This window comes from Alexandromys fortis, unplaced genomic scaffold, assembly GCF_014885135.2.
Source record: "Alexandromys fortis isolate MF-2015 unplaced genomic scaffold, M_Fortis_MF-2015_v1.1 scaffold_102, whole genome shotgun sequence".
In the NCBI taxonomy this organism is placed as follows: Eukaryota; Metazoa; Chordata; class Mammalia; order Rodentia; family Cricetidae; genus Alexandromys; species Alexandromys fortis.
Window position 1 is genome coordinate 4,666,596 of NW_026067984.1, and position 20,406 is coordinate 4,687,001.

A 20,406-nucleotide genomic window follows, 5' to 3' on the forward strand; every position below is an offset into this window, starting at 1 on the left:
CTCCCAAGTAAAGCAGGGAGTGTGGCGTGGTGATGGGTTGGTGAAGAACGTGCTAGGTAATGCTAGATAACGACATGGTCATCTTCCTGCCGTCACCTGATTGATGTTCAGACGGTCCCCTCCTTGGCTAGACAATGCTTCTGCGATGTGTTGGAAAGAACCAAAGGACTGGATCTCCACTTTGTAGGTGGAGACTGCTCAGACCTGAATAATCACACAGAAACTATATTAATTACAACACTGTTCAGCCAATAGCTTAGGTGTCTTTCTAGTTAGCTCTTAGATCTTGAATTAACCCATTTCTCTTCATCTATGTATTGGCATGAGGCTATGGCTTATCCGTCAGGATCTGGCATCTGTCTCCTTTGGCAGCTACTTGGCGTCTCCTTCCCTCTGCCTACTTTCTCTCTACATCTCTGTTTGGATTCCCTGCCTGGCTCTATTCTGCCCTGCACCCAAAGCAGCTTCTTTATGAACCAATGGTAATAAAACGTTCACAGCACACAGAGGGAAATCCCACATCCCCACTTCATCCTATGCTTACTTATTTTGTTCTTAGTTGTCAACTCTCAGAAGCTTTTTGAAAGCTGGGACAGTTGTAAAATCCTCTGATCTCCCCAGAGAATACTGAGTGCACGGCAGGCTCCTAGTGGGATCTTGTGTTTGTGAGATGTAAGAACCGAACGGGGAGGTCCAGACAGTCCTCCTAAACTGAAGAAAAGGGGAGGGCAGGGCATCTACTCCCTGACTTCCTCTTGGTAAGCCCTGAAACTTCTCAGTGAAGGTGCTGTCACTGCGGGAGGCTGTTGACTGACACCACACCTATGTTCCTCATTGCAGAAGTGATGACTCAGCACAGTGAGGGAACCATTTGTGAGCTGCCATGGGAGCAAACGAGAAACCCTTCCCCAAAGAGGATCTGGAAGTCTGCCTTCCAGGCCCCAGAGTGCTTTATGGGGTGTTGTTTACCCTAAACCATGCATCCATGAGTCTACCATGTTGATAAGCCCATAGAGGGAATACTGGGAGAAGTGTGAATCCTACAGAATCCGAATGGCTGTCAGAAAAAAGTATGGCCTGAACAAAAAGACGATTGCATAAGTGCAAAGATTAAGCTTGACTCCTACTAATGAAGGAGAGGCTTTGTGAGCAGGTAAAACGAGTTTTTTTAAGCCTGATTCTTCATTCCTGAACTGTGTGCACATCATGCAAGTCAGACCCCCCATACAGGTGAGGAACCTTTTATAACGTCTGTTTGAACTTGAGCTGTGCATTTTAGCTTTCAATCCAATTGGGTTGTTTTGTTGTTGTTGTTGTTATGTTTTATTATTATTCCAGATTTGACCACTGTTTTCCAGATCCAATTATTGTGTTGGAGAAATCACATTGACCCTTTAGAAGAACAGATTGATTTCCCCTCCTCCCAGTTGTGGGGGTAAGGAATCTCACAAGTAATGTAAGTTCAAACCTGATGATTGCAATAAAGGGGGGGGGGTGCCCGATAATTATAAAGGGTTTATCCTGTTCATGTTGCTAGGCACTGAATGATGAAAACAGAAGAAAAAAAAATCCCTCCGTCTTGACATTGGTAAGTTATGGATGCAGGCAGCATTCCATAATGACAGGGCACACACTGAGCGTGGCGTCTGTGTCTACAAAACCACAATGTGGACCTTTAACCCGGTCCTGAGATTAGGGAAGGAGTGAGTCATCCGGGTGTCTGATGCCAAAACCTAAGATTTGGACCCACAGGAGAAATTGGAGTTTAGTGGGCAAGGGAGAGATCACTGCAGGTCAGGCTCGGAGGGAGGCCGCCTGCCAAAAGCTGAGGAAGGAAAGGAAGCCGCAGAGGAAGAGTGACTTGCCGTAGAAGAGGCCTGCCCCGGGAGTGATTGGCTGGGTTAGAGTTCAGTAAAGAGACATTTTTTTCATATGGGGGGAAGAGGAAGGAAGAAAAGCTTTCCATCTGTGTTTTTGAAAGTTTTGACCATAAGCAGAATCGTGGGCCTCAGGACAGAGGCAAAATGTTAGAGACACAGGAGTCTCTGAGGAAAGCGGTGTATCCTCTGAGCCACACCACTGCCACCTTGAGGAGGTCCGTTGCGAAAGGATTGAAAGGATCGTTCTAGCTGGGCTTCTTCATGCTTTTCACTCAGTTAAGGAACTGACCCTCACCTGAGTATCCAGCTACTCCTACCACATACTGTGCGGAACCGCCTTCACCGTCTGTGGCCAGGGAAGGCTAGGAGAAGCTCCGTCTAGGCAGCTCTGCAGCTGTGGCCTTTTATTGGGGTTGAGGGTCCCCACACTCCTGCAAACAACCCTTTGCCTATGCTTGTGACTAAGCCCGATAGACTCATTGGTCCTCAAGAGTGAATTTTGACAGAATCATGCCTTGTTTTGTCACTGGGACCTTAGAAAGAGGGACAGACATTGTTGTTTCCCTTGGGAAAGGAAATTTAGCAACACCTCCTGACACACAGAACTACTCTTTCCCCTTGGAGGAGGAAGTAGTGGGAGGAAGGCATTGCAAGCAAAACGGATAAGCCTCTCCGCATTCTCCAGGAGAGCGGACAGAACAAAAGTTCTTGCTAGGCCTTTCTCCCTGAGGGAGCAGCCGAGGGGTTTTCGCAAACTGAGCGAAGACACGTATGTGCACATGCAGTGACGGTCACGGAAAGGGATGCTGTGTGAAGACCCAGAGACTGCGGGGACTGAGTGGTGCTGCCACGGCCCAGCACCCCTGTGGTGAGCAGCTGTGCATGCCTGGTCTTGGTCTTGGGTTAATGCTGGTCCCTCACAGCATCCCCAGGAGGACTTCCCTTGGCAGTGATAAACAGACACATTAATAGTATCTTAGCAACAGTCATTATTTACTGATCATGGCTGAAGTGTCATCTTCTTAGAAATGACTATTGGTCTGTAACCCTGCTCCACCCTCATTTAACTAACAAGATGCCTAACTTCTTCAACAACTTTATTCCACGTGCTGTCCCTAGTTATCAGATCGATATTTTAATTTTTATTTTCTGTGGGAACCTTCTTAAGCTTAGGCAGCATTTCTTCTTTCTGCAAGGAGTGTAGCAGACACTCCGCTGAGCAGTGTGCAAAACTCTCCGAGCCTGGAAAAGGTACCGCTCCTAATTAACTGTCCAGAGGACTGTCTCTTGGCACAAGAACCAGTTAAATGCTTCTGGTGGGCTTTGTAGGACCTGGGGGAGACGGTGCTTCTTTAATGAAGCAAACCCAAGAGCTAACGCTTCCCCAGACTTGGCAGCCCCACTCCTGTGAGGACTGCAGATGCCCCAAGCTCTCAAGAGCAATTCTGGAAACCTTGTCAAGTTCCACAGGCCCTGGAGTCATTAGGTAAGGTTAGCTTTTAGATGTTGTCTGCATTTATTTTGGAAATGCCTTTAATTTTTTGAGAGGGTTAACTTTGAGACCATTAAAAGGCAGAGGGATTTTTTTTTTGCTTTGTTCTGCTATGAAATAAGAAAAAAAAACCTTCAAAACTGGAGACACATGGAGACACACTTGGAATAGGGGTGTTCTAATCTCACCTGCTAAACTCAAGACGGGCAGGCGGGAAGTCCTGTCTTACACTATGGAGGATACAGGGAAAGCTTCAGGTTTTCCCCAAAAGAAAGATGTATAGAACGGTAAAATCAGAGAAGACTCAATGATTTTTTCTCTCTCAGTGCTGCGGATTGAATACAGACCCCATGGGTGTTAGGCAAACATGACAGAACAGAGTTCCAGCCCAGGCCCAGGGAGTCACCATTAAGACATTTTCTCATCAGGGCAGGGGTAAGAACGCTTGCCTAGTGTCCACAGAGCACCGAGTTCCATCCCCAGCACAATAAATAGATACATAAATAGAAAGAAAAATAATAAAGGGAAGAGAAAAATACTCATATTCTGGCCGCTCACAAACTTGTAAAAGTTACTCAGAACGTTCAAACATGTGAAAACATCAACGTAGCTGCCAGGCCTGAGCTACCATTCATTCCACCTCCCACCGTTTTTAAAGGCCCCAGTGTTACTAACAGAAGCTTGGAGAAAACAGAATAGACTTCCTTTTCCACACTGGTGTTTGAGCTAAGCCTTCTTCGGGGCATTTCTTTTTTCCTTTCTCCTTTGCCTGCTATTTTGATAATGTTATTTTTAATGGCTTGCTAGTATATTTTTACGAGGACTCCTTTTGCCAAATGCAATTAAAAGAACTGTCTGAGGCTTGGTGCTCCCAGGAAGCTGAACAGAGAGTCTGGGATTTAGCACCAGGCTGAATCTCCATAGTAAGGACTTGCTCACGCGTCACTCCCTGACGCCTCAGAAATAACACAATACGACTGGCAGGTCCCAGGTATGGGGTCACGTCCCCTCAAGGAATAGCATGCCTTCTGTACTCAAGAAAGAACACGATCAACCACAGCGTCAGTATTAGTAGCCACTCCAGGATAGAGACGGTTGCCACTCACACACAGACCTTCTCAGAGGGCCATCTCTGCTGGTGTGCCTGTCGGGCAGTTTAAAGAGAAGCCATACATGTGTCCATCTTGTTTTGCCATCTAACTGCGAATGCAGGGCAAACCCTCCAGATGATAAAAATTGCACTTTGTGAGTGGTTTGGAGCCCATGTGGCAGGTGGAGTCCATTTGCATGAAGTAAGTAGACTTTACTGTGAGCTCCCACAGTGGGAAAGCTTCCCCAAAAAGGGTCGGGTGGGGCCAAGTGGGGTGCAGGGTACTAAAGCCGGGCAAAGGCCCCTGTGGGCAGGGATGGTCAGGGCGCTTCAGAAGGATTTCTGCAGGGTTCCGTTTTATATTTTCTGTGTCACACTGAACAAGTGGAGCACATGTTCCCTTTAAAATGTCCAAAGTAGATCATAGGAAGGAAGTTCCTGGCTTCACCTTGGGCTTGTGTGTATTGTAGGTAAATTGCTTACACTCTACCTTTGATTTCATGAAGTACCGATAAAGGGAGGTGGGGGAGGACACCCGTTCCAAGTGAGCATGTGACCGTCACTAAGATACACAGACAGACGAGAAAGGAAAGCCAGGCTTGAGCTCAGGCCTTTTAAATATATCCAGGGTGGGGCGGGATGAAAGGATTAAGTTGGAAATAGCGGAGTCCAGAAGAGCACTGAGGTCAAGAGAATTGTTTTGGAGAGCTGGAAATTTATATCAGGCATTTCAAGGAGTCGCTGGAAGGCAAGATGGCTCATGTCACATCATGCTCCTTATCTGAGTAGCAGCAAGCTTCCTTCAAAGCGGCAACCTCTGCGGGAAAGAGCGTGAGGAGGGCAGATCCCCTCACTCAACTTTGCTTTCCAGTAATTCGGTCTTGCCATGATTTTAGTAAACCAGTCCCCATTAAACGTTTTCCTTATAAGAGTTGCTGTGGTCATGGTGTCTCTTCACAGCAATGGAAACCCTAACTAAGACAACTTTCAGGAGCAGGTTCTCTGCCTCCACCAGACGGGTTCCAAGGACCAAACTCAAGTATGCTGGTTGGTTTTTTTTTTTTTTTTTTTTTTTTTTTGTCAACTTGATACAAACCTAGACATAGCTGGGAAGAGGGAACCTCATTTGAAAGAATGCCTCCATCTGATTGACCTTTAGACAAGACTGTTTGGCATTTTCTTAATGACTGATAAATCAGGGGCCAGCCTAGTGTGAGTGATACCAACCTTGGGCAGGTAGTCCTGGGTTGAGCAAGCCTCAGAAGGCAAACCTGTAAGCTGCACTTCTCCATGGTCTCTGCTTCCATTCCTGTCTCCAGGTTCCTGCCTGGGATCCTGCCCGAGCTCCTGCCCTGCTCCTGCTCCTTCAATATAAGTCAATTAAACCCTTTCCTCCGCAAGCTGCTTTGGTCCTGGTGTTTTCACAGCCATAGGAATCTAACTAAGACATAGGTCACTGGGCATAGTGCAAGGCACCATTTCCTGATGATCTACCTCATCTGCCCTGTCGTTAGCCTTTCCCAGCAGCATCACTGTAAACAGAGACCACGCTTTCATTTCCCTGTCGCCGAGACCCAGATAATCACACAGAAACTATATTAATTACAACACTGATTGGCCAATGGCTCAGGCATATTCCTAACTAGCTCTTACACCTTAAATTAACCCATTTCTATTAATCTATATATCACCAAAAGGCTGTGGCTTAACGATAATCATCTGGCATCTTTCTCCTTCAGCAGCTACATGGCGTCTCCTTGATGCTGCCTACTCTCTCTATATATCTTTGTTCAAATATCCTGCTTGGCTTTACTCTGCTAAGCCATTGGCCGAAACAGTTTTATTCACCAACCAATAAAAGCAACCCATATACAGAAGGACTTCCCACATCACATCACTATCATTCCTAGAGAGTATTGTGGAATATAAAGACACTAGTCACTGGAGGGGCTGCTCCCCTGCACCCTGACTCTTCCAGCTAGAGAGCCACTTGGAACAAAATAGAACCACTCTGATGGGGTGGGAGGCAGGAAGCCAGATGGGCCTTGAGCTCTACTTTCTCTGAGGGGAGCATCCCTGAAGCCAGAGATCTCTGCCACTTCACAGGACACAGAGGAGCCATTGTGAGGGAAGGAAAGGCTCTTGGTTTTTATATGGGCAGTCTGTTTCAGTAACACTTTTGATTACTTTTTTAACCAACACCCATATATTAACTACTATGTGTCAGATACATAAATTTTAAAGCATTTTACAACTGTCCTTCTTAGGTTTCAGACTGAGTCTTTATTGGCCTCTTGTGAATTGGGTGATGAGGTCAAATTTGATAACTTCTGTGTGTTTCCATTTCTGTATCTGTTATCTGCTAAGAGAACAAGAAAGCTTTATAAGCTGCAGGAATGGAGTGAATCGCAGGCCAGTGCTTTAGAAACGGCAACAATGTTCATCATTATCATTGTATGATGGTAACAAATTGTCAGCCGGCCAAAGAGTTTGGCTTTCTCCTTTCTGGAATCACCATCTGACAAGCCCGGGTCTGGGAATGAAGACAGAGAGCTAGAAACCGTGTCTCAGGTTTGGAAGAGTGTGAAATATGAATACATCACCACAGCTTAGGATGGGGTGGGGGTTGATACCATAACTTGGCAAAGGTTTAGCCCACAAGTGGATTTGGGTCCTCATCCCCTACTAACCCTTCCTCACCCATCTGGTCTCAGTTTGGTGTCTGCTTCCTTGGTGACCTGAAGCCTCACATCACATACAGGGTTCCTCTGTGTGCTTCTATAGTACTCTTATCCTCCCATCTCCCACTCTTCATTTTCAGTGCTGGGAATCGAACCCATAGCCCCACACGTACTAGGCAAGAGCTCTACCGTTGAGCTCAACCCTTTGGACCTATTTTGATTGATTGTTCTAGATCTTCAACCAGCCCGTTAGCTGGAAGAAACAAGCCCACCCTTAACGTTTTCAGCCTGACTTCTTTGGCAGTTGACTTGCTGGTGCCTAGTCAGACTTCAATCAATATTTGTTGGGAGAAATTGATGTTTCACCTGAGCTAAAGAGGCGGGGAGAGCGTGTAACTCTAGTACATGTGTAGAGAGCTTCCGAGCTTATTCAGCGAAGACTCTATCTCTTGTTGTTAGCAGAGAACTCTGCTCTGCTATTCTGAATGTGTGTTCCTGAGCTGACCTTGGAAGCAGGCAAGCACTCAAAGTCACTGACGAACATTCGGAAAACTGTCTGTCGGTGCCTGAGTCCTAGGTGACTTTGCCCACATCCCTCAAGAGCCTTCATGTATCTGACTGTCCTTGACCATAGTATGTGTCTGTAATAAGCTGGAATTCAGTTTGGGGATTTGAGTGTTGGTGTGACAGATTGATGATCTCTTTTAATAACTGAGCCTCTGAAGTATAGCTTGGAAGAGTCTGGACGGGAAGCCCAGCTGGGTTGTATTATTGAACTTGCTCCGGGCACACAAATATCTTTGTCGGTCTCAGAAAGGTCAGGGAGCATCCTGTTCATTGAAAAATTTTCAGACATTGCAAGGAGACAAAATGGCATTGAGAATGAAATGAACTGTCACCCACAATGAAATGGGACGTCTGGGAAAGGAAAGGGGACACAGACAAGGATGATAAAGCCAACAGTCATGGACAGACAGCCGCTTAGCATAAGTTAATTTAGCAGACAGCCCAGTCTAGAAGGATCCCTACATCTGGCTTACACTGTGATATATAAGACTCTGACAAGATGGTGGGGGGCAGAGGGTACAAAGGCCACTTCCATATGAGTTTCAGAAGCATAAGGAGGACCAAGAAGAATCAGTATTTTCTTCATCTTCTCAAGATTCTTGCTACCCTTGTGCCCTCAGCAGTTCCTTCCCTGGGAAGAAGGGCTGATGCATGTGGGCAGTGTTGGCTAGGTGTCTGCCCAGTGCAGACAGTGGTTTCCGTTGGAGTCATCCAGACGTGCATATTCCTGGACTCACACGCATGAGGCATATGGCTAAGTTATGTAGAGACTAAGTCAGTGGTGATATGTACATCTCTGCTCTGGATATCAGCAATAAGGCTTCTGGTTGTAACGTGAACATTTAAAATGCAAAAATAAATCCTAAAGATGTTGGCTTCTGCAGAATGTTTAGCAGGCTTAAGTACTTTCCCCAGTTATAAGCAGTTAACAATATAATCTCTACTAAGGCGCCTGAAACTTTTGTCTTTCCCCCTAAACATACAGGGGGCAAAAGGCACAGAAGCCATTGCACAAAGAAACACCAAGGACAGTGTGTGCCTATAGTTCCTGCAGGAGGCAGGAAGGTCCTGGAGCAGCCTGAGCTCTATAGTGAGAACCTCTCTAAAAAAATAAAGCAATATCAAAGAGGTGGGTTGGTGAGATGACTTAGTGTGTAAAGGTATCTGCTGCTAGGTCTGATAATCTGAACTCAATTTCTGAGTCCCATGTAGTGGAAGAGGAAAACTAACTCCTGAGAGTTATCCTTTGACCTACACACACACACACACACACACACACACACACACACACCATAGCATGCACACATCACCCGCTCACCACACAAAATAATTTTTTTAAGTGTAAATATAATAAAAACATGGCAGAACAGGTCCTTAATCACAAGAGTGAGAAGAAGGGGGGGGGCATCTGCCTGAAGGAAGCAGGCTTTTGCCATCTGGAAGGGACAGCAGTTACATCCAGTGACCAGGTTTTGTTAAATGATAATCTGGTAAGAGTTCTGAGAGAGAAATGAATGAGCCAACGCGGGGCAGAGCAGCCCTGTCCAGTCTGGGCACTGTGTCCAGTTGTGGCCCTGCCGCCAGCCTGATCTCCAGAGCCTGGGGAGATGCAGAGGGGTGGATGGGTGGGATGTGTGGGAGAGGCTTCTGAGACTGGCCTGCTTGCTGTCAGCTGCTTCAGACGAAAGGAGAAAGAGTAGAAACGTGATTTAAAGTGTGTCTGTGCGTTCTGGAAATGCTGGATCTAGATGTAAAAAGGCACCGTATCAGTGCTCTGTAGGAATTGCCTGGGTAAAGGAAATCCTCAGCGTCCTTTCTCTAAGTGCAAACCTTGCTTTTTTTTAAAGTGAAATGATACGATCACATTTTAACCAATCTACTTTTTAAGTTTGATTTTTAAGGGGCAGGTGGTAAAATAGCAGTAGAATAGATCCAGTTTATTTCTGTAGTCATTCTGCACTCCACAGCAATACACAATTAATCACGGAAATTCAAAACATACACAGGCCAGATGTGGTAATATCAGCATTCAGGAGAAGGAAGCAAAATGATCTCTTAGTAAGAGGCCAACCTGGTTTATGTAGTGAGTTCTAAACTAGCCAGAACTACATAGTGAGACACCCCCCTCTCTGATGCCATCCTTACTCCTCTGGGGTCCCATGAAGCTGGTGAGGGGAAGTCAAAGGCTCTGGGGCTTACAGTACCGAGCACACGGTGTTTATGGAGGAAGATTTCTCAGTCTGTCCCAGCACCTGGGAGCCAGAGCCCTTTGGGATCCAAAGATGACGTTTGCCTCTGTGAGTGTGAAGCAGGGCACCTGCTGCTCACACTCCCCCACCTCCGTTGCCATTCATTGTTTATCTCACACAAAGTCAATCGATAACCGGTCGTAATTGCATAATCTCTTGCTGGGCTGGTTGAATGAGAATGGCTCCCATATGCTCATATATTTGAATGCTTAGTCACCAGGGAGTGGATTTTTGGAAAGGATTAGGAGGTGTGGCCTTGTTGAAGTAGGTGTGGCCTTGTTGGTGGGGGTGCGGCCTTGTTGGAGGAAGTGTAGCACTGGACTTTGAGGTTTTAAAAGTCCATGCCAGGTCCAGTTCTCTCTCTCTCTCTCTCTCTCTCTCTCTCTCTCTCTCTCTCTCTCTCTCTCTCTCTCTCTCTCTCTCTCTCTCTCCCTCTCCCTCTCTCTCTCTCTTCCCCTCTCCCTCTTCCTCTCCCTCTCCCTTTCTTTCTCTTTTTCTCTCTTTCTCTCTCTCTTTCTGTCTGAGGATCAGGATGTAGCTCTCAACTGCTGTTCCGGGCCCCCCCCCTTGCTACCTTGCCTCCTGCCACGCTGCTGACGACTCACAGACTCAGGCTCTGACTCTGTGAGCAAGCCCTCAATGAAATGCTTTCTTTTATAAAACTTGCCTTGGTCATGGTGTGTCTTCCCCACAACAGAACATTAACCAAGACATCTGCTTTTGTCCATTCTAGGCTATAGGTCACAGCAGTGAGAAAAGCAACCTAGTCAAGCATCCAGACACTTGCTGGTGATAATTACAACCACCGGCCCCTTGCAGAGTGTCTCTTCCTTGTGATTCAACAGTGTTGCAACCCACCTCCGGTTATTTGTTTGCTCGGATACCTGGAGATCCTCCAACTAAGGTAAACACAGAGGAAAACCCTGTCCCCCTCCCTCCCCTTCCACCCTGACTCTCCTCCCACTCCTTCTCCACTACAGTCCCCAAGGGGAACCTGCTGGAGTCTGCAAACATCGCTGGAAAAGGACCTCCGGTGCTGCCAAGCTGCGCAGCAGGTAGGACATGCTGGCTCCTACAGAAACACTTGACATTTGAACAGCTGGTACACAACACAGATGAATGCCAAGTAGTGTCTGCCAGCTCCCATCACTGCGTGAACAGCCCCAGCGACCTGGCCTCTAGAAACCCAGCCGCCACCCGCATACACTGAAATAATTCCGTTTGTCCTGTCTACCTCGCTGTATTATAAAGACTCATAATGACTGTCCACACCATAATCATTCAAAAGGCTTTACTTAAGCTTTCTCTTCACCGTCTGACACCGGGCAAATGAATTAACCTGTCAAAGTTTCCTCCTGCAGAGTCACAGTTGGGCCATATCCTGCAGCCCACGGATCACAGCCCCTTTGGGAGTCAGATGACCCTTTCACAGGGGTCACCTAAGACCATCTGCATATCAGATATTTACATTGTGATTCCTAACAGTAGAAAAAATACAGTTATGAAGTAGCAACAAAAATAATTTTATGGTTGGGTCACCACACGTGAGGAACTGTATTAATTAGAGGTCACAGCATTAGGAAGGTTGAGAATCACTGGCCTAAGGGAGCCGTGTTCAGAATAAGTAAGCAGGTGCTAGTTCTAAAGAGGTGACGGTGAAGCTTGGGGTGCTAATGAAAATATGGGGCTCGAGGGTGCCTGGAGAGGAGGCCATAGTTGTTTTGTGGTTTTGGGGTTGTTTTTTATTTTTTGTAGATATTTACTTCTTCAGATAGTGAAAGCTACCAAAAACAACCAGAAAAGCAAAATCCATCCTCACAATTTTTACTGTAAACGCCTTCTAAAAACTTCTGACATTCTGAGTCATCAAACACCTCGTACCTTCATTTCTTGTCATTTTTTTTTAAACACTGTTTCTTTTAGCCCTTCGTGAAGACACTGTCAGCTGCGAGTGCCATTTATTTGCTTATCTTTCTGTTCTGGCAGAGGAGCCCATGCAGTGCCATCTCTGGCATCAGCGACTGCACCACACCCCCAGCCTCCAGTAAAGATTTTTAAAAGGTGCAGTGCGTGCCCAGGGCTCCTCCTCCGCACGGCCCATCCGTTTGCTAAGTAGTGACCACATGTGAATGAGCACGTGGGGCAGTCATCCCAGATGCCAGGACGGCCGCTTCTCTTGAAACAATTTATATTTTTAGCCTTTGCTAACTTAACGAGCTAGGCATTTTCTAGATTCTGACTTACCGTATTTATTTATTTGCTTTTTAAAAAAGTTTGTGTGTTTATGTGTTTATCTGAACCTATATATATGCACTAGGTGCGGTGCCTGAAACCAGAAAAGAGAACTAGATCCCTTGGACCTGGAACTACATACAGACAGTTGTGAACTTCAGTGTGGATTCTGGGAGCTGAATCCTAGCCCTCTGCAATGGGAACAAGTGCTCCTAACTGCTGACCCATCTCCCCAGCCCCAGCTTACCCATTTTTAAAAGGCTGCAGCTCTAAGGCTAGAAACACAGACTTAGCAGCCTGGGTCCCAGCTGTGTTTTGCCTCAGCTGTTGTCATCTTGGATAATTTATTGCCTCTTTATCGATGCAATAGAGATGATAGTTGTTCTTCCCTTTGGGAAAAAGAGGTAGTAAGTTAGCCTGGTATGGCAAAAGAGCTCAGAAAGGTAACGATTTGTTAATGTTGAAGGAACCTCTCAGGCTATCAGATTGGTGTGTTCTAGTTGGCTTTAACTGACCACTTAACACAGCTGAGAGTCCTCTGTGGAGACAACTGAGAAATCACCTGGATCAGATAGGTGGTGGACATGCCTCGGGCTGGGAGTTGTCTCAGCCACGAACTGGCGAAGGGGCCAGCCCACTGTGGGCAGCACCATTCCCGAGGCCAGTGTTCCTAGGCAGAATCAGACAGTTAGATAAGGAGCCTGTGAGGATGCCAGTCAGCAGCACCTGCTGTGGCTTTTGTATTAAATTTCTATAAGGGTTTTGCTCTGACTGCCCTTAAAGGATGAACTGTAACCTCTAAGCGGAAATAAATGCTTTCTTCCCCTAAGTTGCCTTTTTATTACAGTGTTTTATCACGACAACAGACAGGGAAGAAGAGCTGTCACTCAGAGATGCCTTTGCTGTTATTTTGGTATTTTATCCATCAGCTTCCTAGTCTGTCATTTCTCCCTGTCTTCCTCCTCTTCAGTCTCCGCCTCGTGTTTATGCTGGCCGCCCTTCTCGGAGCTTTACTCCATTACTTCTTCCTGGAAGGGAGGTGACCTGGACTTGTTCAAGCGCGAGCCTCCCAAAGGCAGGACGGCTGCAGAATGCATTAAGGCCGGCTGGCAGCGTCAGCTCAGCGATGATTCGGGTGCTGCTCCCTCTCCCGAACACTAGGGGTCACTGTTAAAGCAGTATTTCAAAAGCTGGCTGCTTTTTCCAGCCGTAAATTTGAAAGTCCTTCAGAGCGCAGCTATTACTCACGGAGTCTGAGGGCAACAGCTGGGGATTTATCAAGTTCACTTCTAATCTCTTCTTGTTTCTCAGCTCTAGAAAACAATTCCGTTCACCCTGAGGGGGATGAGACCTCTGCCTGAGAAGATCCCGAGTTCAAAAGCTGGCTCTGGCCTGGACGCCTGGCTCCAAACTCCCACGCCAGGCCCGCTGCTGCGATCCTGAGCCCGCTCGGCTCAGAATCCTCCCCGCTCCACGTTCACACCTCAGACCCTTCTGCTCTTCGGCTTTCTTCCTGGGGATGACCCGAAACCTTAAGGCCTTCATTCACCAAGCCCTGTTGGGTTTACTTTCTATTATTTTTTAATCCATCTTCTGCCATAAGGTTGAATGAGAGCTCTCACTTCAGAGGGCTTCGGGATTAGACCACACACCCGCGTCTTGCTCACCCGTATCTCTTAGCCGCACAGTTTTTCAAAGTCACTTTTTGATTCATTTGTTTTGTTTTGTTCTTTGAGACAGGATTTCTCTGTGTAGCTGCCCTGGAACTCGCGCTGTAGACCAGGCTGGCCTCCAACTCAAAGAGATTCACCTGCCTCTGCCACTGCTGGGATTAAAGGCGTGCACCACCACCTGCCGGCACTTACAGTTTTGCCGTGTCTGCCACCCAGATGCCCTTGGTTCCTGCTTCATTTCTTGTCCGGGTTACCCTGCCCTCTGACAATTATGGGGATTGCCCTGTAACTTTCCAATAAAATTTTCCTCATAGTTTAAGCAAACGTTTACTGAGCATTTAGTATGAGGCAAGCAAAGGCTACGGCTTTACACAGATGATCTTAGTCTGTTCTCAGAAGGGCACAGTGAAAATGTGAGCTTATCAGCACTCCACAGAGCCGACATTAAACACAAGAGGGTTCAATGTTTTGTCACAGAGGTCATAGATAGGGCTTGGGTACGATCTAAACAGAGGGAATCTGACTCCCGAGTCCTCGAGCTTGGCACAATAACTGCCTCTGCTTTGCCATCGGTGTCTCCCAAAGCTCAGCTCTCCCGGAAGCCTCAAGCTCTTCTCACCCCTTCCCAGCTCCATGGCACTCTCTGCTGATGCCTGGCTTCTCCCATGTTGACCAAGACGGTGAGCAGCACTAACACTCTCTGCCGCGTGTACGGTTACTATCGAGTAGCTCCATGCTAAGTCGGCTTTCCTCGGATCGTTTCTTCTCCTCTTGAGCAGTTGGATCAGTATGCTTGACTGCTTCTTTGCTCTAAAGATGGGGGCTAGATGGGTGTCTCTAAGAGCCATGCTGTGGCAGGTTCATACAGACAAGGGGCTTGTGGGGGAGGGGCACTTTATTACTCCCTTGCTGATTTTGTAGTTCTTATTTCACAGATATTGGACTGGCATTGGCTTTAGGACCAGCCCAGGCCAGGGTCAACCCAGTTTTGTCTTATAATTGGGCCAAGTGAATAAGCCCGTGGAGTCTGGTTTTATTTCTGCAAATGTTGAAATTGCCTACAATGTGATTGCAGGGTGTGTGTTAGAAGGATTAATAAGTAAACCCAAGATGGACTCCAGAAGACATCTGGTGAAGAGAGGAGTGAAGAGCCACAGAGAAGGGGCAGGGGGTGACTTAGTGGTGGAGTGCTTATCTAGCGTGTGTGTGAGACCCTGCATTTCATCTCCAATACCAGAAGGGAGAGAGAGAGAGAGAGAGAGAGAGAGAGGGAGAGGGAGAGGGAGAGGGAGAGGGAGAGGGAGAGGGAGGGGGGGGGGGGGGGGGGGTTGGGTTGGAAAACGGGAAAAGGGATTGTGGGGGCCGAGGGGGGGGGGGGGGGGGGGGGGGGGGGGGGGGGGGGGGGGGGGGGGGGGGGAGAGGGAGAGGGAGAGGGAGAGAGAGAGGAAAGGAGGGAGGGAGGCAGAGAAGAAGGGGAGAAGAGCGGGCAAGCAGGCGAACAGCCAGGCCAGTCTCTAAGTAAAACAAACAACAAACTCAGACTTTCATTTGGTTCTGTGGTAATCTTGGACCCTTTTGCGTGTGTCTGTGCGTGCCATAGGAGGGTGCCAGGTCTCCTGCTCTCTCACTCTACGCTACACTGTTGCTTTGAGGCAAATTCCTTCACGGAAGCTGGAGTGAGGCTGGGCAGCAAGCCCCAAGGACCCTCCTGTCTGTATCTCCCACAGCACTTCAGATGTATCCCCACCCAGGCAAACTCAGGTCCTCAGGCTTGTGCAGCAGATGCTCTTAGCACTGAGCCACCTCTCCTGTCCCTGTAGAGCCTTTTAAAGCCAAGGTTGATCTTCATGCCTGTTCTGAAAGCTTGTGAGGAAGCTATCTGTGAGATGTTAGGTTTGTTTTGAGTTGGATTTGTCCTGTTATGGTGCCTGGAACCCTAGCCCTTGAATACAGGCCAGTTTCTCTGGTCCATGTGGGAGAGAATCCATGAAGCTGACTTCTTTGGGGATTTTGAGGAAAGATGGTTTTCCATTCTGAGGCTGCGACCACAGTTTTACACACACCAGGCAGGCGTTGTGCCCTGAGCTGGGCTGCCTGTGTGCCTCGGTTTACATTTGCTGACAATAGCCAAGGTCTCTTCTGTGCCTTTGCCACACGGCCAGACTGATGGCTGACCTGGAGGACCACAGCCGTCTTCCATAATTCTGTCCTTTGAGTGAGTCCAGCTTTGATCTGAGGCCAACAACCACATCACTTCAGAATTTTTACTTCTGCAAGTAGTGTGTGGCTCAGACTGTATTCCCAGCACTTGGGCAGGGGAGCAGAGGAGCAGGAGGGGATTCAAGGTCATCATTGACCTGAGTTTGAGACCAGCCTAGACTACATGAGACCCTCTCTCTCTCTAAATAGGGACACACACACACACACACACACACACACACACACACACACCATGCCAAGGTTAAAGTATTTTTGCTCTTTTGCCTAAACAGGTGGATTTTTTCCTTTAATTTTTTTATTATTAATTTTTTTATTATTTTAACTTACTGGCAAAGGAACCTTGGAATGAGTTGACGTGTTTTTATTGTGTTTTCCTGGCTTTGGAGGATAATATAAAAAGCTTAAAGCTTTTAGGCGTCTGGCTCCTCAGATGCTTGCAGGGTCTGCTCCTGGCATCAAGGCCAGTGTCTGGTGTACAAATCCTGTTTCTGGGACATAGCAAGTCATTTTCCTGACTATCTCAGGGTGTTTGGGGATGAGTAAACACACATTTCCACAAGCTCAGGGATCTGCCAGCACCAAGCGTGGTGAGGTGCTCAGGAAACCCGCTGTTTAACAAGCATGCCTGGCCCCTCAGGCACACACTCAGCCCTGGGGTTTACAGTCTGTGAGCGTCATTTCAGCTGACCTTTCACCCCGTTGTTTTCTCTCTCGTTTGCTTCTCTTTTTTATTTTACTTGGCAGCAGAATTGGCTGTCTGCTAAAAATGATGAAAAAAAGGATAGCCCTGGATTTCAATGTGTTCTACCCAATCAACATTCTATGCGGGTCGGTGTAAATCTTCCTTTAAAGTAGGCCCGCTGTTCCATGTTTCCAGATAGAAAACTAATAACAATAAAATCAGCAGGCAGCTTAGACCTGAGCTTTAAGGGACCAACTCCGATGGTCGGAGCACCCGGTGGGGCAACTGGTGAGGGGCTTGCGTGGCATTTTAACTCTGGCACTATTGAATCCCCGCTGCGGATGAGAAGTGATGGCTGGCTGAGAATACATCCTGCCCATTCCAACACCGCCTCCACCTTCATACATATCTGTAAGAGGGGCCACGGGGGAAGCAAAGGAGGGGGCCGGTCCATCAAAACCCCGCTTTCGTCACGTGATTTGAAAAGGAGAAAAGTGAGCCCTCTGTTCCCCTCCCCGTCTTCCTACTCCCTTGCATCTCCCCAGGCACCATAGGATGATACATAGCACCTTCTACCTTAATAGAAGGATCTCACCTCCTCTGAAGATTATCGATCTGTGTGGCTGCCATCCCGGCTTCCTTTTCTCCCTTTGAGCCAGCAGTGTGCGCGCGCGAGAGAAACAGATCCCAGAGGGCGGTTGCGCTAAATGATTACTTCTCTGTCGCCACCCACCCTCCGCCACACGCTCAGCTCTGACTGCTGCAGTTCTTCCAGGCTCTGGGCCACAGTGGTTCTAGCTATAAAACAAAGTGGAGCTCAATGGGGCGTGACGGGATGGGACTGGAAATCCCAGCTACTCAGGAGACAGAGGCAGAAGCCTAAATTCAACGCTGTGGAGGAGGCTCCATGGCAGTTGAGGCAACTTATCTGAGCCGTCTCAGAATCAAAACTGGAAAGACAGAACAAGCAATTCTGTTCCTGCCATGCCCGTGTTTCTCCTTGCAGTATATTGAATAAGTATGATTTCTTCCTAAAGCAAAAAGCCCTCCAAATGGCAAGAACAAAAGGGCTGGAATCACAAAAGTGGTAGAAGGTTGCCAACCTTTGGCAAGAAGGGAAGGGGTAGGGTGAGGGGGATGCAGAGAAAGGAAAGACGAGGCTCCTCCTCCATAGGACTAGAATCCTAGTGGGGAGACACATAGGCACAGTGCAAGGCAAGCTCTTAGACTGATGAGCAGGTAGGGAAATAAAGTCGCCTTTCTAAGAGATGCTTGTCTGGTTTTGAACTCCAAGTTGCGTTTAGACTGCCTTCACCAGCTGCCTGGCTGATATACAGTGGTCAAAGTCTTGTTCTAATGGTTTCAGTAGTGAAATGTTCTTCCCCCAGATTCTCAAAAACTCCCCTTAATAGAGTGACTTCCCTGGCCACCCGAGAACCCTCACCCCCACTCCTGCATCATTTCCCAGTATAGCCATTGTTAACTCTTGATATGATGCTGTGGTCTGCATGCATGTGTCTACCTTATTTGTGTGCTGAGCACCAACCCTAGGGCCTGGCATTCACATGTGGTGTTTCTGAGAAGAGATGGGAGTGGTCGTTCTTGTCACTGACTCAATTGTTAATTTTGGTCATTTGGTTATGGTTATGTTCTTAATGCCCTTGTCTTTTCAAAATACATACAGGAATATTTACAGATGAGATGACAGCGTTTGGAGAGCCGATTTGCTGCGGGGCTGGCACAGGAGGGCTTATTAAACTGCTTTATCTGTTTCTGTATAAGTTCAAAATCCTTCATAATGAAGTTTATTAGACCATCAGTTAAAGCAGCATTCAGGCTATGAACAAACGAGAAAGGAGGAGACAAAGCCTCATTGTGTAACTCTGTACAGCCAGCGTCGGCGTGGCCCGTCAGAAGGAAGAGCAAGGACCTCCACTTCCCAAAGGCAGTCTCCACAGAGTGATTTCCTTCCAGAATGCGGTGGAAAAGCAGAGAGGAAAAGGGAGATGATGAATATCCAGAGCTGCACGGTCACGGAGAAGGTCAACAGCTTGTATTGACAGCACGTGCCCTTGATACGTCCCGGAAACACACCGGTTCTGTCTAACCCTGGGGGGAAATATCAGACAAACCGAAACGGCAGCACGTAGTATAAAATGCCTGGACGAGCCTCTCCAAGGCTGCCACGATCGTCAAAGCATATGAACTGTCTGAGGAGCTGTCATAGCACACGGGAGTCTCCAGAAACAGCAAGCACATACATCCTGGGTGAGACCCTGAATCAGAAAACGTACGGCACATAAAACCCGAAAAAGGTGAACCGTGTACCAGCTTCAGTTAATCATAATGTATGAATCTTTTTAAGTTTGGGGAGAGGAAATGAAAGGGGGAGATGATGTGATTACATCATAACCTAAAATGCTTTTTAATTTTTTTTTTTTTTTTTGTATTGCAGCAGATGTGTGGAGGTGAGGGATAACCTGCAGAAGGGGATTCTCTTTTTCCACTGTTAGATGGGTTCTGAGGATCAGGTCACTAGCCTTGCAGGACAAGCAGAGCCATCACTACGTGACTCTACTCTGGGGAGAGCAATGTCTACTCACTTCAGATGAGGAAGGGAACAGACCAAAGTATGGTTGTCACCTGGTCCAGCTTGGTGACCTATGTGTTTTATTGGGGCTACTCGCAGAAATATGGGTGAGGGATTATTATAGGAGCAGAAGTGACTCAAAGACAATTACATCACCAGAGCCCACTCTGGTATAGGTGACAGCTCACCAGCGGTAGAGTCCTGGTGAGCCCTGCACAGCCTGTGGACAGCTCAGTAAGGCTGGAAAGCAGTTCAGTAGGTCTGAGTCTCTTCCAGGCTGCTTGGCTGCTCTCTGCTTCTTTCTTGCAGCTCTGCTTGTCCGAAACTGTCTCTCGGCTGTCTTTACAACTTATGCATACTTGAGGGAGGGGCTCAGTGAATCTGGTCAGTTTCAGGGATTTTTCTGAGACTAGTGAGTTGTTTGCTTCCCGAGATTACCTACTCTGCTTAGATCATTCAGGTCTTCTTTCTCCTCTTTAACATCTCAGGTCTCAGCAAGCTCCACTCCAAGATGTGAAGGTTTTCATCTCAGTGCAAACTGCTACACAACAGCCAGCAGTTGGCCCCAAATGTGCTTTAAAAGTAGCTGGACAGTGGTGGTGCACACCTTTAATCCCAGCACTTGGGAGGCAGAGGCAAGCGGATCTTTGTGAGTTCAAGGCCAGCCTGGTCTACAAGAGCTAGTTCCAGAACAGGCTCCAAAGCTACAGAGAAACCCTGTCTCAAAATATATATTGCATATATACAAAAAAAGTATATATGCAATAGTTTTTTTCCAGAATTTTATGTGTACATACAGTGTATTTCAATAATACCCATTCCCAGTGACTACTAATTTTTTTTTTAGTGGGGAGGTTCAAGACAGGGTTTCTCTGTGTAGCTTTGGAGCCTATACTGAAACTCCTGAAACTCACTCTGTAGACCAGGCTGGCCTTGCACTCACAGAGATTCACTTGCCTCTGCCTCCCAAGTGCTGGGATTAAAGGTGTGCACCACCACCCTCCCAGTGGACTATTCTTTAAGTATAAAAAATAACACATTAATGGAAGA

General features: G+C 47.3%; 1 long non-coding RNA gene across 1 annotated transcript; it reads left to right on the forward strand.

The window, feature by feature from the left end:
* The first annotated feature begins 10,354 nt into the window (after positions 1-10,354).
* LOC126511586 (uncharacterized) lies at positions 10,355-14,165 on the forward strand. The gene is made up of 4 exons (XR_007594740.1): positions 10,355-10,583; positions 10,693-10,863; positions 10,940-11,014; positions 13,503-14,165. It is a non-coding gene; the product is annotated as an uncharacterized lncRNA (long non-coding RNA).
* Positions 14,166-20,406: the final 6,241 nt, after the last annotated feature.